This window comes from Eschrichtius robustus, chromosome 7 (genome assembly GCF_028021215.1).
Source record: "Eschrichtius robustus isolate mEscRob2 chromosome 7, mEscRob2.pri, whole genome shotgun sequence".
NCBI lineage: Eukaryota > Metazoa > Chordata > Mammalia > Artiodactyla > Eschrichtiidae > Eschrichtius > Eschrichtius robustus.
This window is the reverse complement of record NC_090830.1, coordinates 1,315,661-1,328,155: the sequence shown is the minus strand read 5'-3', so window position 1 is coordinate 1,328,155 and position 12,495 is coordinate 1,315,661.

Here is a 12,495-nt window from a genome sequence, read left to right as displayed (position 1 = left end):
TAGTATACAAACAAAAAACAAAAACAAAGGGACAGTCACAAAACCCAGGGAAATTTTAACTATCAAGGAAAGCACAATAAACAGGAGCCAAAACTGAGATGACGCAGATATTGGAATAATCTGCAAGAAGGGTAAATGCTCTTGAAACAAATGGAAAGACAGAATATCTCAGCAAAGCAATGGAAAATATAAAAGGAGAACCAAATGGGTATTTTATTTATTCCGGTATAATTGACATATTATATTAGTTTCAGCTGTACAGCATAATGTGATGACAAATTTTCTCTCCTGGCAACTTTCAAACATGCACTACAATATTATTGCATATAGTTAGCATGCTGTGCATTGCATCACCATGACTTATTTATTTTATAACTGGAAGTTTGTACCTTTTAGCCCCCTTCATCCATTTTGCTCATCCCTCTACCCCCTTCCCTCTGGCAACCACCATTCTGTTCTCTGTATCTATGAGTTTTGTTTTGCTTGTTCTTTTGTTTTTGTTTTTGTTTTTTAGGTTCCACATATAAATGAAATCATATTGTATTGTCTTTCTCTGTCTGACTTATTACACTTAGTATACAAGCCTCTGAGTCCATCCATGTTGTCACAAATGGCTAGATTTCATTCTTTTTATGACTGAGTAGTATTCCATTGTGTATGTATGTGTATATATATATACACATATATACACATACATATATTCTTCTTTATTCATTCATCCATCAATGGATACTTAGGTTATTTGAAAAATAAAATGTCCAAACTAAAAAATTGACTAGGTGGGCTCAATAGCAGAACAGAAGTGACAGAGGAAAAATAGATCAATGTAAATTATGCAGTATCAACAACAGATAGGAAAAAGACTTTAAAAAAACGAACAGAACTTCAATGAACTGTGGGAAATACCAAAACCTCTAACATCAATGTTGTATCATCAGAGTCTCAGAAATAGAGAAAAAGGAGCATGGAGCAGAAAAGTTACTTGAAGGAATAAAACATTCATTATTAGAAGGCCAAAAACATTCTAAATCTGGTAAAAGACAATACTTACAAAGAATTCAGTAAGGTTGCAAGATAAAAAGTCATATAAAACATATAAAAACATATAAAAAATCAGTTGCATTTCTATATACTAACTGAAATATCTGAAAAAGAAATTAAGAAATCAATCTCATTTATAATAGCATCAAAAACAATAGACTACTTAGGAATAAATTTATCCAAGGATGTGAAAGATCTGTATACTTAACATTGTAAGACATTGATGAAAGAAATTGAAGATTGCACAAATAAATGGAAGGATACCTTGTGTTCATGGATTGGAAAAATTAATATTGGTAAAATGTCCATATTACCCAAAGCATTCTACAGATTCAAAGCAATCCCTATCAAAATTCCAATGGCATTTTTCACAAAAATGGAAAAAACAATCCTAAAATTCATATGGAACCACAAAAGTCTCAAAATAGCCAGAGAAATCTTAGAAAGAAAAACAGAGCTAAAAGAATCACACTCTCTGATTTTAAACTGCATTACAAAGCTATAGTAAGCAAGACAGTGTGGTATTGGCATAAAAACAGAAACTGAGGCCAATGGAACAGAACTGAGATCCCAGAAATGTACTCACACAAAAATGGTTAACAAATATTTGACAAGGGAGCCAAGAATACTCAATGGAAGAAGGATAGTCTCTTCCACAAACAGTGTTTGGGAATTGGATATTCACCTGCAAAAGAATGAGATTGGACTCTTATCTTACATCACTCACAAAAATTAACTCAAACTAGATTAAAGACTTAAATGTAAGACCTGAAACCAAAAAACTCTTAGAAGAGAACATAGGGGAAAATATTCTTGACATAGGTTTTGGCAATGATTTTCTGGGTATGACACCAAAAACACAAGCATCGAAAGCAAAAATAAATAAGTGGGGCTACATCAAACTAAAAAGCTTCTGAACAGCAAAAGAAAAAAAATCAACAAAATGAAAAGGCAACCTACAGAATGGGAGAAAATATTTGCAAACCATATATCTGATAAGTGATTAGTATCCAAAATATATAACTCATACAGCTCAAAAGCATGCACACACACACACAAAATTATAATAATTTGATTTGAAAGTGGGTAAATGACCTGAATACACATGAAAAAATGCTCAACATCATTAATCATTAGGGAAGTGCTAATCAAAACCACAATGATATCACCTCGCATCTGTTAGAATGGCTAACGTCAAAAAACAAAAATAAAAAACAAGAGATAACAAATGGTGGTGAGGATGTGGAGAAAAGGTAAGCCTTGCACACTGTTGCTGGGAATGTAAATTGGTACAGACACTATGGAAAACAGTTTAGAAGTTCCTCAAAAAATTTTTTTTAAATACCTACCATATGATCTTAGCAATCTCACTTCTGGGTATATATACAAAGGAAACAAAATCAGTATCTCGTAAGAGATATCTGTACACCCATGTTCATTGCATTATTCACAAAGGACAAGATATGGAAACAACCTAAGCGTCCACTGATGGATTAATGCATAAAGAAATTGTGGCATACATATATACTATAGAATATTATTCAGCTGTAAGAAAAGGAAGGAAATCCTGCCATTTGTGACAACATGGATGAACCTGGAGGGCTTTATAACAAGTGAAATAAGCCAGACAGAGAAAGACAAATACTGTATGGTATCATTTACATGTGGAACCTAAAAATGTTGAACTCATAGAAAAAGAGAGTAGAATGGTGGTTGCCAGGGGCAGTGGGGAGCAGGGGTGGTGTGGGGAAAATGAGGATATGTTGGTTACAGAGTACAGACTTTCACCTACGAGTATTCTGGGGATCTAACGTATAACATGGTGACTATAGTTAACAATGCTGTATTGTATACTTGAAATTTGCTAAGAGAGTAGATTCACATACACAAAAATGGCAACTATGTGAGGTGATGGATGTAGTAACTTGATTGTAGCAATCATTTCACAAAGTATACATACATCAAATCATCACATTGTACGTCTTACCACTTTTCTTTGTTACCTCTTACCAGTTTTCTTTGTTACACCTCAATAAAGCTGGGGAAAAAAAGTTCTCTCCTACACTGATTCTGGCCATTTGGCTTGCTTTGGTTAATGGGATATTAGAAATGTGACACAAATAGAGGCTTGAAAAGCATTTAAGCATTGGGGCTTGACCTCTCAGTACTCTTAGGATCCTGCCATCATCAATATATGAATAAGCTTTGAGTATTCTACTGGTAGAATGAAAATCACTAGACCCACTCACTCTTGTCACATCTGCCATCTACCTAGCCTACTGCTAGACATGTGAATGAGGCCATCAAAGACCAGCCAAACCCCAATCAACTGATCAATTGACTGCAAGCTCAGGACCAAGCCTAGCTTATATCATCTGAGTCCAGATCTAGACCAGAAGAATCACCTACCAGAATTGTGAGCTCAATAAATGGCTTGTTACATAGCAATAGATAATAGATACAAAGTGCGTGATGGATGATGAGAAAGGGTAAATGGATTGAAGCTCTGGGAGACAGGAAGCGTTGGTAAAGTGGGAATATAAAAATAAATGTGCTGCAAAGATGAAAAAAATTCTTGAGATTGATGGTGGTGCTGGTTGCACAACAATGTGAATATACCTAAGGACACTGAACTGCACACTTAAAAATGGTTAAGATGTTAAGTTTTGTGTTATGTATATTTTACCACAATTAAAAAAATAAATTTAAATAAAATAAATCACTGTAATAGATCAAAGAAGATAAAAGACATTATCATATCAGTTGATGCAGAAAAAAAACACTTCCAAAACTTAACATCAGTTTATGATAAAAACATTCAGCAAACTACAAACAGAAGGAAACTTCCTTAGCGTCATTAAGGGCATCTACAAAAATCCTAAGACAACAGTATACTCAGTGGTGAGAAAATAAATCCTATCCTTCCAAACTGGGAACAAAGCAAGGATTTTACTCTCACCAATCTTATTCATCATTATACTGGAGGATCCAGACAATGCAAAACAAAAAAGAAAAATAAATAAAGGACATATGGTTTGAACAGGAAGAAGTAAAACAACCTTCCCTAAAACATCCCTATTCACAGATGACATTGTCTATATAGAAAATTACCTATATAGAAAATCCCATAGAATCTATATGAAAGTTTCTACAGCTGAGTTTATCAAGATTGCAGGATAGAAAGTCAACATCAGTAATATTTATATATGCCAACAATGAACAAATTGAAGCAGAAATAAACAAAACAATAACAATTTATATAGCTCAAAAAAAATGAAATACTTAGGTATAAATCTAAAAATCATGTGCAGGGGAATTCTCTGGCTGTCCAGCAGTTAGGACTAGACACTTTCACTGCCAGGGCCCCGGGTTTGATCCCTGGTCAGGGAACTAAGATCCCAAAAGCCACATGGTGCAGCCAAATAAATAAATAAAATTAAACAATAAAAATTAAAATCATGTGCAGGCTTAAATCAACAAAATGCTGATGAAAGAAATCAAAGAAGACCTAAATAAAAGAGAGAGACATACTGTGTTCTCTTGAATCTCTTGGATTGTTCTCAATGGATTGGAAGACTCCAGTAGAGTTAAGATGTTAATTCTTCCCAAATTGATCTATAGATTTAATGCAATCCCAGCTGGATTTTTTTTTTTCTTGGTAAACACAGAAAAGATGATTCTAATATTTATATGGAAAAGGAAAGGAACTAGATTAGCCCAAACAATTTTGAAAAAGAAGAACAAAGTTGGAGGACTCATACTTCCTGTTTTTAAAACTTACTATAAAGCTACAGTAATTAAAATGAGTGGTATTGCTGAAGGGATATACACATAAATCAGTGGAACACAACAGAGAGTTCAGAAAAAGATGCACAGAATGACAGTCAATTGATATTTGACCAAAGTGAAAATGCAATAGAGAAAAGACAGTTTTCTCAACAAACGATGATGGAACAACTGGATACCCATAAGCAAAAACAAAAACAAAAAACAAACAAAAAAATGAACCCTGACATAAACCTCATGGCACAATACAAATAAAAATATCCAAAATGGATGATAGATAAGCTTAAGTGTAAAATATAAAACTATAAAACTTTTAAAAGAAAACACAGACGATCTTCATGATCTGGAGTTAGGTAAAACATTCTTAGATATGACACAAAAAGCATGACCCACAAAAAGAAAAAAAAAAGAATAAGACAAACTTCATCAACATTAAAAACTTTTGCCCTGTAAAACACACTGTTAAGAGAAGGAAAAGTCAAGCTATATGCTGGGAGAAATATTTGCAAGTCACATATATGACAAAGGACTTGTATACCCAGAATATATAAACAACTCTCAAAACTCAACAGTAATTAAATACCCAATTAAAAAATATGTGAAGGACTTGAACTATATTTCACCAAAGATGATATACAGATGGCATATAAAACAGGAAAAGATGCCCAACACCATTAACTGTTATGGAAATGGAAGTGAAAACCATGATGAGATACCACCACACCTGTTAGATTAACTAAAATAAAAAAAAAAAATTGAGAATACCAAGTGCTGATAAGATTGCAGAACAACCGGAATTGTCGTATACTGCAGGTGGGAGTGAAAAAAAAATGGTACAACTGCTATGAAAAACAGCTTGGTAGTTTTTTATAATGTTAAACATATACTTAACTTATGAACAAGCAGTTGCACTCCTAGAGAAATGAAAATTATGTTCAAATAAAAATTTGTACATGAACATTTATAGCAGCTCTATTCATAATTGCCAAAAACTGGAAACAACCCAAATGTCCTTTAACATGTCAATGGATAAACAAATTGTGGTATAATGAAATATTACCCAGTAATAAAAAGGAATGAATTAGTGATACATGCAACAACATGGGTGAATATTAAAGACATTATGCTGAGTGAAAGAAACTAGTCTCAAACTAGTCATACTTACTGTATGACTCCTATTATATGACATTCTAGAAAAGAAAAAACAAAGATGGTGGAGAAAAGATTGATGCTGGCCAGGGGATAGGGTTAGGAGGAGGCTGTGACTAAAAAGGTGGCAGCATAGGGAATTTTGATGGTGATGGACCTATTCTGTAACTGTTTGTGATGAAGGTTACAGGAATCTATATGTGTGTTAAAATGCATAGAATGCATACATCAAAAAAGTCAATTTTACTGGATGCTAATGTAAAAAATAAAGAAAATAGAACAAAAATGTACACTTGGCATTTCAGATATAAATGAAGAAACACTACTCATAAAAATTATAAAACACAAGGCAGACAGAACTGAAACAATATCACACGAGTGTAAACAATTTTTTGGAAGTGAGTGATTAAGTAACTTGACAAAAGGTCACACATTTAATAAAAGACAACAATGGGATTTGAAGATAGGTCAGTCGCTTGAACTGCATAAGAGCTTTATAACTGCACTACAAAGTACCTAAGTTTAGTGGGTAAGAGCATTTGGATGTGGACTCAACATGCGTGCATTTGAATCCTGGCTCCACCCTTCCAGTTTGGAACCTGTTTCCTCACCTATAAAATGAGATTAATAGCAGGACTTACTCATACATCACCTGGCACATAGTAGGTGCTGAAGAAACGACAGGTATTAACCACTTAAGACTTGATTTCTCCACTGGTAATAGAAATAACATTGGTGCTGTGAAGAGTTTTACATCAGTACACAACAAGTATGTTCTCTGGCCAGTATGTTAGTTTTTCCACAAAGAACACAAATCCTTAGGGTTCATATTTGGTTCATTCATTAATGAAGAAAATTGAATTTAGGTCTGTTTGATATAAAACACAGTCTTCCTTCTACTCGAAACCCCACCGTCCTCTTCTCATTTGTGCTGCATACTGATCACTTCCTGAATAAATGTACATGAATATTTTAAATTTCGACTGAGATGATCTTTATCAATATTTTATATATATAATCAAAGACAAGAAATGGTAGTCAAGGGACTCTCCTGGTGGTCCAATGGTTAAGAATCTGCCTTCCAATGCAGGGGACGTGGGTTCGATCCCTGGTCGGGGAACTAAGATCCAACACGCCGCGGGGCAACTAAGCCCGTACGCCACAACTACTGAGCCCATGTGCCACAACTGAGACCTGACGCAGCCAAAAAAAAAGAACACAATTAAAAAATTTAAAAAAAGAAATAGTAGCCAAGATTAGAAACAACAAGTAGAGAGGGAGAGGAGCAGAGAAAAATTCTCCTGTAATAATTTTTCTGAGCATAGCAACTCTGGTTAGCTCACTGCATTCATGCACTTGTGAAGCAGGAGCAGAAATTACAAGCACTCTGGCTATTATTATACATATAGATCACCTCAGTTACTTTAAGTGATGTTGCTTAATACAATGGACAGCAGCTTTTTAAAACAGGCAGAGCTCTTTTCCAAGTATTGACGTCAGCAGGTCCTTGTAATTGTTCCTCTCAATGGTTCAACTGCCACTAGTCACAGATGTCCCCTGCACGACGGGGACTGCTGCTTTCCACACTGCAGCATAGACACACGGAAGCCGCCCTCTACTTGGGGTTGGCGGGGGTTTGGTAGTAACCTTTGCCTCTAGCTTATTAGCTGTGTGCATCATTTCCAGTTGGAGGTGTAGGATGGTTGGGGGATGTGGTTCAGGGTGTGCTTAGGTAGGGAATCTTTTATCTCTTTTTTCATTTGTGTTTAAGAAATTCAGTGCTAGAAAGGGACAGCTTGGAAGACCTCAATGCACCTTAATTCAGCATTGGTGCTGTCCCTATTCATAGTCAGAGGGCTGTCTGCCTAAATAATTTAGTTTTTAGGTGAGAATCAGAAAGCCCTTTCCCCCTACCCCAATTCATTTCCCCACAAGCCCTAACATGTTGCTAGAAATATCAAGGTTATTAAATCTGGATCAATATTTTGGCTAGATTTAATCTGTTGGTCCTTTAGCAAAGAGCAAGACCTAAAGGGAAGGGACTCAGGGAAGATAAATTTTGATGAGAACTTTAATGGAGAGGTAGAAAAAGAGATTAGAAGCAGCAAAGAATCCATGGGCTGGGGGTCGGGGGGTTGGGGGGCAGTGCAGGACAGAGGTGGGGGAACACAGAGAAAGGAGTAGAGCACAAATAAAAACAGAAGTTACTAAAAACAATTTTGCCCGCTCCAGCAGAAGAAATTTACTTGGTCCTTCTAAAATTCAGTAATAAGAGAATGATTCAATAATTAGATATTCTCTGTGAACTATCTCATTATCACACTTTGAGTAATCTTTGTCGAACAGCGGGAAATCCTAAAGATGTTGGGTTTTAGTGATAAAGCGAGATCTATCACTTTCAAGTTGGTTGTCTTAATTTTGCCTTTATTTGCCACAGCAAGACTTGGAAAACTGTAAAACTCTGTGTTATCTTCCCCCTACTGGCTGTGTTCCCATATCCATAATGATGCTTCCGGAAAGACCAAACTTGAGTCGTGTCCCAGATGTGACCAAGTCTGGACTATTATCTAGCATCTGTATAAAATTCTCATTTTCTAAGAGAACGCTTACTAAAATAGCTCTTGAAACTCCAGAAAGTCTGATTGGTTTACCCGCTGCGTTTGAAGACTCTTTTGCCCTGACTGAGATCTGTACATGCTCCGCCTGTGTGATAACTGGCCATGCCCTAGGGTCGGGTAGGGTGGAGGACGACTGTACATGCAAAACAGAGAAAACAGAGAAATGACATCTTAATTTCCTGCAAAAACCTTTTTGTATAAACTGTGTGAACTTTGCTGAGTTTAAATAAATACTTTGAAGTCTGAGATGACTGGATTTCTCTCTGCACTGTCTAGAGTAACAGTAAACTTCCAGCAAACATCAACTTCTCAGGATGGGGCCAGAGCCACCAGCTTCCTTAAGAAAAGGAGGGGGAGAATTCCTTCTCTACTTCACAGAGGGCTCTAATATGGATGCAGATAATGAACCATGTTATAAAGTCCCCAGCTGTACCTCAGGTTCTGTTCATGATGTGGTTAACAGTATGGGCCCTGGAGTCAAAGAGAACCGGGTTTAAATCCCATGAGTCTGACAAGTTATTCACTTACTCTGTCTCAGTTCTCTCATCTGTAAGATGGAGCTAATAATACTATGTAAAGCACTGCACCCAGTTCCTGGAGCACAGTAAGGGCTATAACTAAATGGTAGATCTTACTATTATCATTATTGTTGCACTTGATGTTTGTTATCACTGACATAATTATTATTCCTTAAATGGACATCTCTTTTTGATGTGCTCCACAGAGTTGGAGCCACTCCACCAACAGGCTGGGTGGAGAACTAAAATATCACTCTAAACCGCCTAGGGCCAAGACAGCAATTGGGTTTTCAGCTCAATGTACTGACTAGTTGATAGTGGCTTTCTGGAAGGCTGTGTGGACAAGAATTCTAAGGCTGCTGATGAGATCAGCAGAGTGCCACGATTGATTATCAGTGACTTCCACGAGCATGAGAGGGAGAAAGGCAATACTTTGCTTATTTGCCAACCCTGGCCTAGGCGCTGTGGGTCGTGGCTCAGATTCTTTCAGCTCCTCTGAAATATTGCAGAAAAATACAAACATTCTCCTTCCTGGTAACTACAGTTCTAACACTCTTGGTGTTGAAAAGAGATTCTTTTTTTTTAATTAATTTATTTATTTATTTATTTTGGGCTGTGTTGGGTCTTCGTTGCTGCGTGTGGGCTTTCTCTAGTTGTGGCAAGCGGGGGCTACTCTTCGTTGTGGTGTGTGGGCTTCTCATTGCGGTGGCTTCTCTTGTTGCAGAGCACGGGCTCTAGGTGTGCAGCCTTCAGTAGTTGCAGCACGTGGGCTCAGTAGTTGTGGCTTATGGGCTGTAGAACGCAGGCTCAGTAGTTGTGGCACACAGGCTTAGTTGCTCTGCGGTATGTGGGATCTTCCCAGACCAGGGATCGAACCTGTGTTCCTTGCATTGGCAGGCGGATTCTTAACCACTGAACCACCAGGGAGGCCCGTGAAAAGAGATTCTTATTGGTAACAAGCTATAACCCAGTTCAAGACCAAACAATGAAAAAAAAATTTTTTTAATTTTGTTTAGAGTTTCATTGCTTCCTTCTGGGAAAACTATTTGGCTATTAGACATCATAATCCGAGTAACATGGTGGTCTCCTCTTCCCCAATAATGACGTTAATGGCTTATATTTTCAGAGCATTTAATTTGTAAAATGCTCTTACATCCATTAGGACACTTTACATTCAACAATTTGGCATGTGGTAAGCACAAAAGGAAGTGAAGGCAAACTGGTATGGGTATTTCTTAAGACTCATTTCAAGTTCATTGATGATTCCAGCACATATGTTTTGTTTCCAAAGTGCTGGTGTTTCACTTCCAGGGTAATGGTATCTGCCTCTTGCTGTAAGCCTCCTTCTGGTTTCTTGACTCGTTAATTTATTTTCCTTTCATTTATGATTCTTCCCCATGTAATACATGTTTGTGTGTTGTTAAAATATTGCCCTCATGTTGTGCAGCATGCCCAAGTATTTCCTCAATGAGTCACTTATGGATCGCAGGACCAATTCTGTTCTCAAGACAAAATGCCAAGGCTAAGATTAGTTCCAGTTTTATATTAATGACTGCTGATTCTTAAGGCTCAGAAACCTCCAGTTGCTGCACAGATACCAAAATGGTCAAATGGTGGCCTGTGTGGAAGGCAGGCTCTCACTCCTTTCCTGTACTAAAGGGTTGTTTTCCTATTCTCCTAGATAGCTTCTACTTCAGAAGCATAATCCATTCTCTCCCGCTCATCCAGTCTCAAGAGATTTGAAACTATTCCGCAATAAAAGATGTGTAAGGTTGACCCTCCCTGCCCACGCTGCTCTCTTCTCAAATGGGTTGAGTCAGTATTTCCTTTCTCTCTAATTCAGCAATGGGCCAGCTGGTTTTGTCTGATAGATTAATACCCAATTAAATGACCTTCTCCGAACTTCATCTACCCAAGAAAAAGACAGAGTTAAGCAATGATTTAATTAATGGAATCAAAGAAGACTGGTAAAGTAGATAAATTCAGACCCTAAAATCTGTTTCCTCCATAGCAATATTTTGGGAAGTTTCCATAGTACAGTGATTTGTTTCTATTATGAAACTTTAAATTATATAATAGGGGAACTATGTTTTGTCCTCCACTAATTGTATGGCAACCTAGATGGGTCAAAATTCCTTAGAAGAAGAAATAAAAAATATTATTTATTGTTTATATGACTTCAAAGCTCAACAACAACAACAAAAAACTATTAAGACCCCATGGCCCTATATCTGTTATATAATTGTTTTCACTGAATTAGGGTTTGATATTATATCCTAAGTATACATTAAAAGGTGCTACAAGAAACAACCATATGAAATCTAATTTTGCATTTAATGTGGGGATATAATTTGAATATATTTTTCACCATAACTCAGTGTGTGTCTTAGGAAGCTCTCAGAAAGATGCGTGTTTCAATTGCAGTATGAAACAATAATATATAGCCCAAGTTAAAAAATGGCCTAAACAATACAGACGTGTAATATCTCATTAACAAGAAGACTAGAGAGAGGTGACTGCTGGTACTGATGTAGCTGTTTATTGATGTCATCAAAGACAGTATTTTTCTTTCTATTTTTCTGCCCTACCATTTTTGGCTGTTGTCTTTCCAATCTAATGCTTTGTGCCTCATGTCACATGGTGGCAGCCACAGGACCAGGCCATATATCCACATTCAGGTCAGGAAGAAAGAGAGGGATGGGTCAGCAAGTTATTTTCTCCCTATCCATCTGAAAAGAGAACAAAAGCTTTTCCAGAAGTAATCTACTTATATCTCATTGGCATTTCTGGATCACATGACCCCCCAACAAAATCAGAGTCATGTTAGCCAATTATCATAGCTATAACAATATATTTTCCCTGGCCCATTTTTTAGAACTATCCTTATGGGCAACCTTAAGTCTAAGGAATTGAGAAAAGTTTAAGTCATGGCCCCTGCTTTCTTTCTATAAGTTTAGCCTCTAGTTGAGAGGCAATTCATATATGAAAAATTAAATAATTGTGAGACAATAATAATAATAATAGGTACACAGGCATTCATCATGAAATACAAGTGAATGGCCTAGACAGTAAATGTTGAAGGATCCCACTATGGTTCGGGATGAACAGGATAGGTTTTATTTTTATTTTATTTATTTATTTTTAGAAAATATTTATTTATTTATTTGGCTGTGCTGGGTCTTACTTGTGGCATGCGGGATCTTCATTGCAGCATGAGGGATTTTTAGTTGCGGCACGTGGGATCTTCGTTGCAGCGTGAGAGAACTTTAGTTGCGGTATGTGGGATCTTCAGTTGCCGCATGCAATCTCTTCGTTGCGGCGTGCAAACTCTTAGTTGCGGCGTGCAAACTCTTAGTTGCGGCATGTGGGATCTAGTTCCCTGA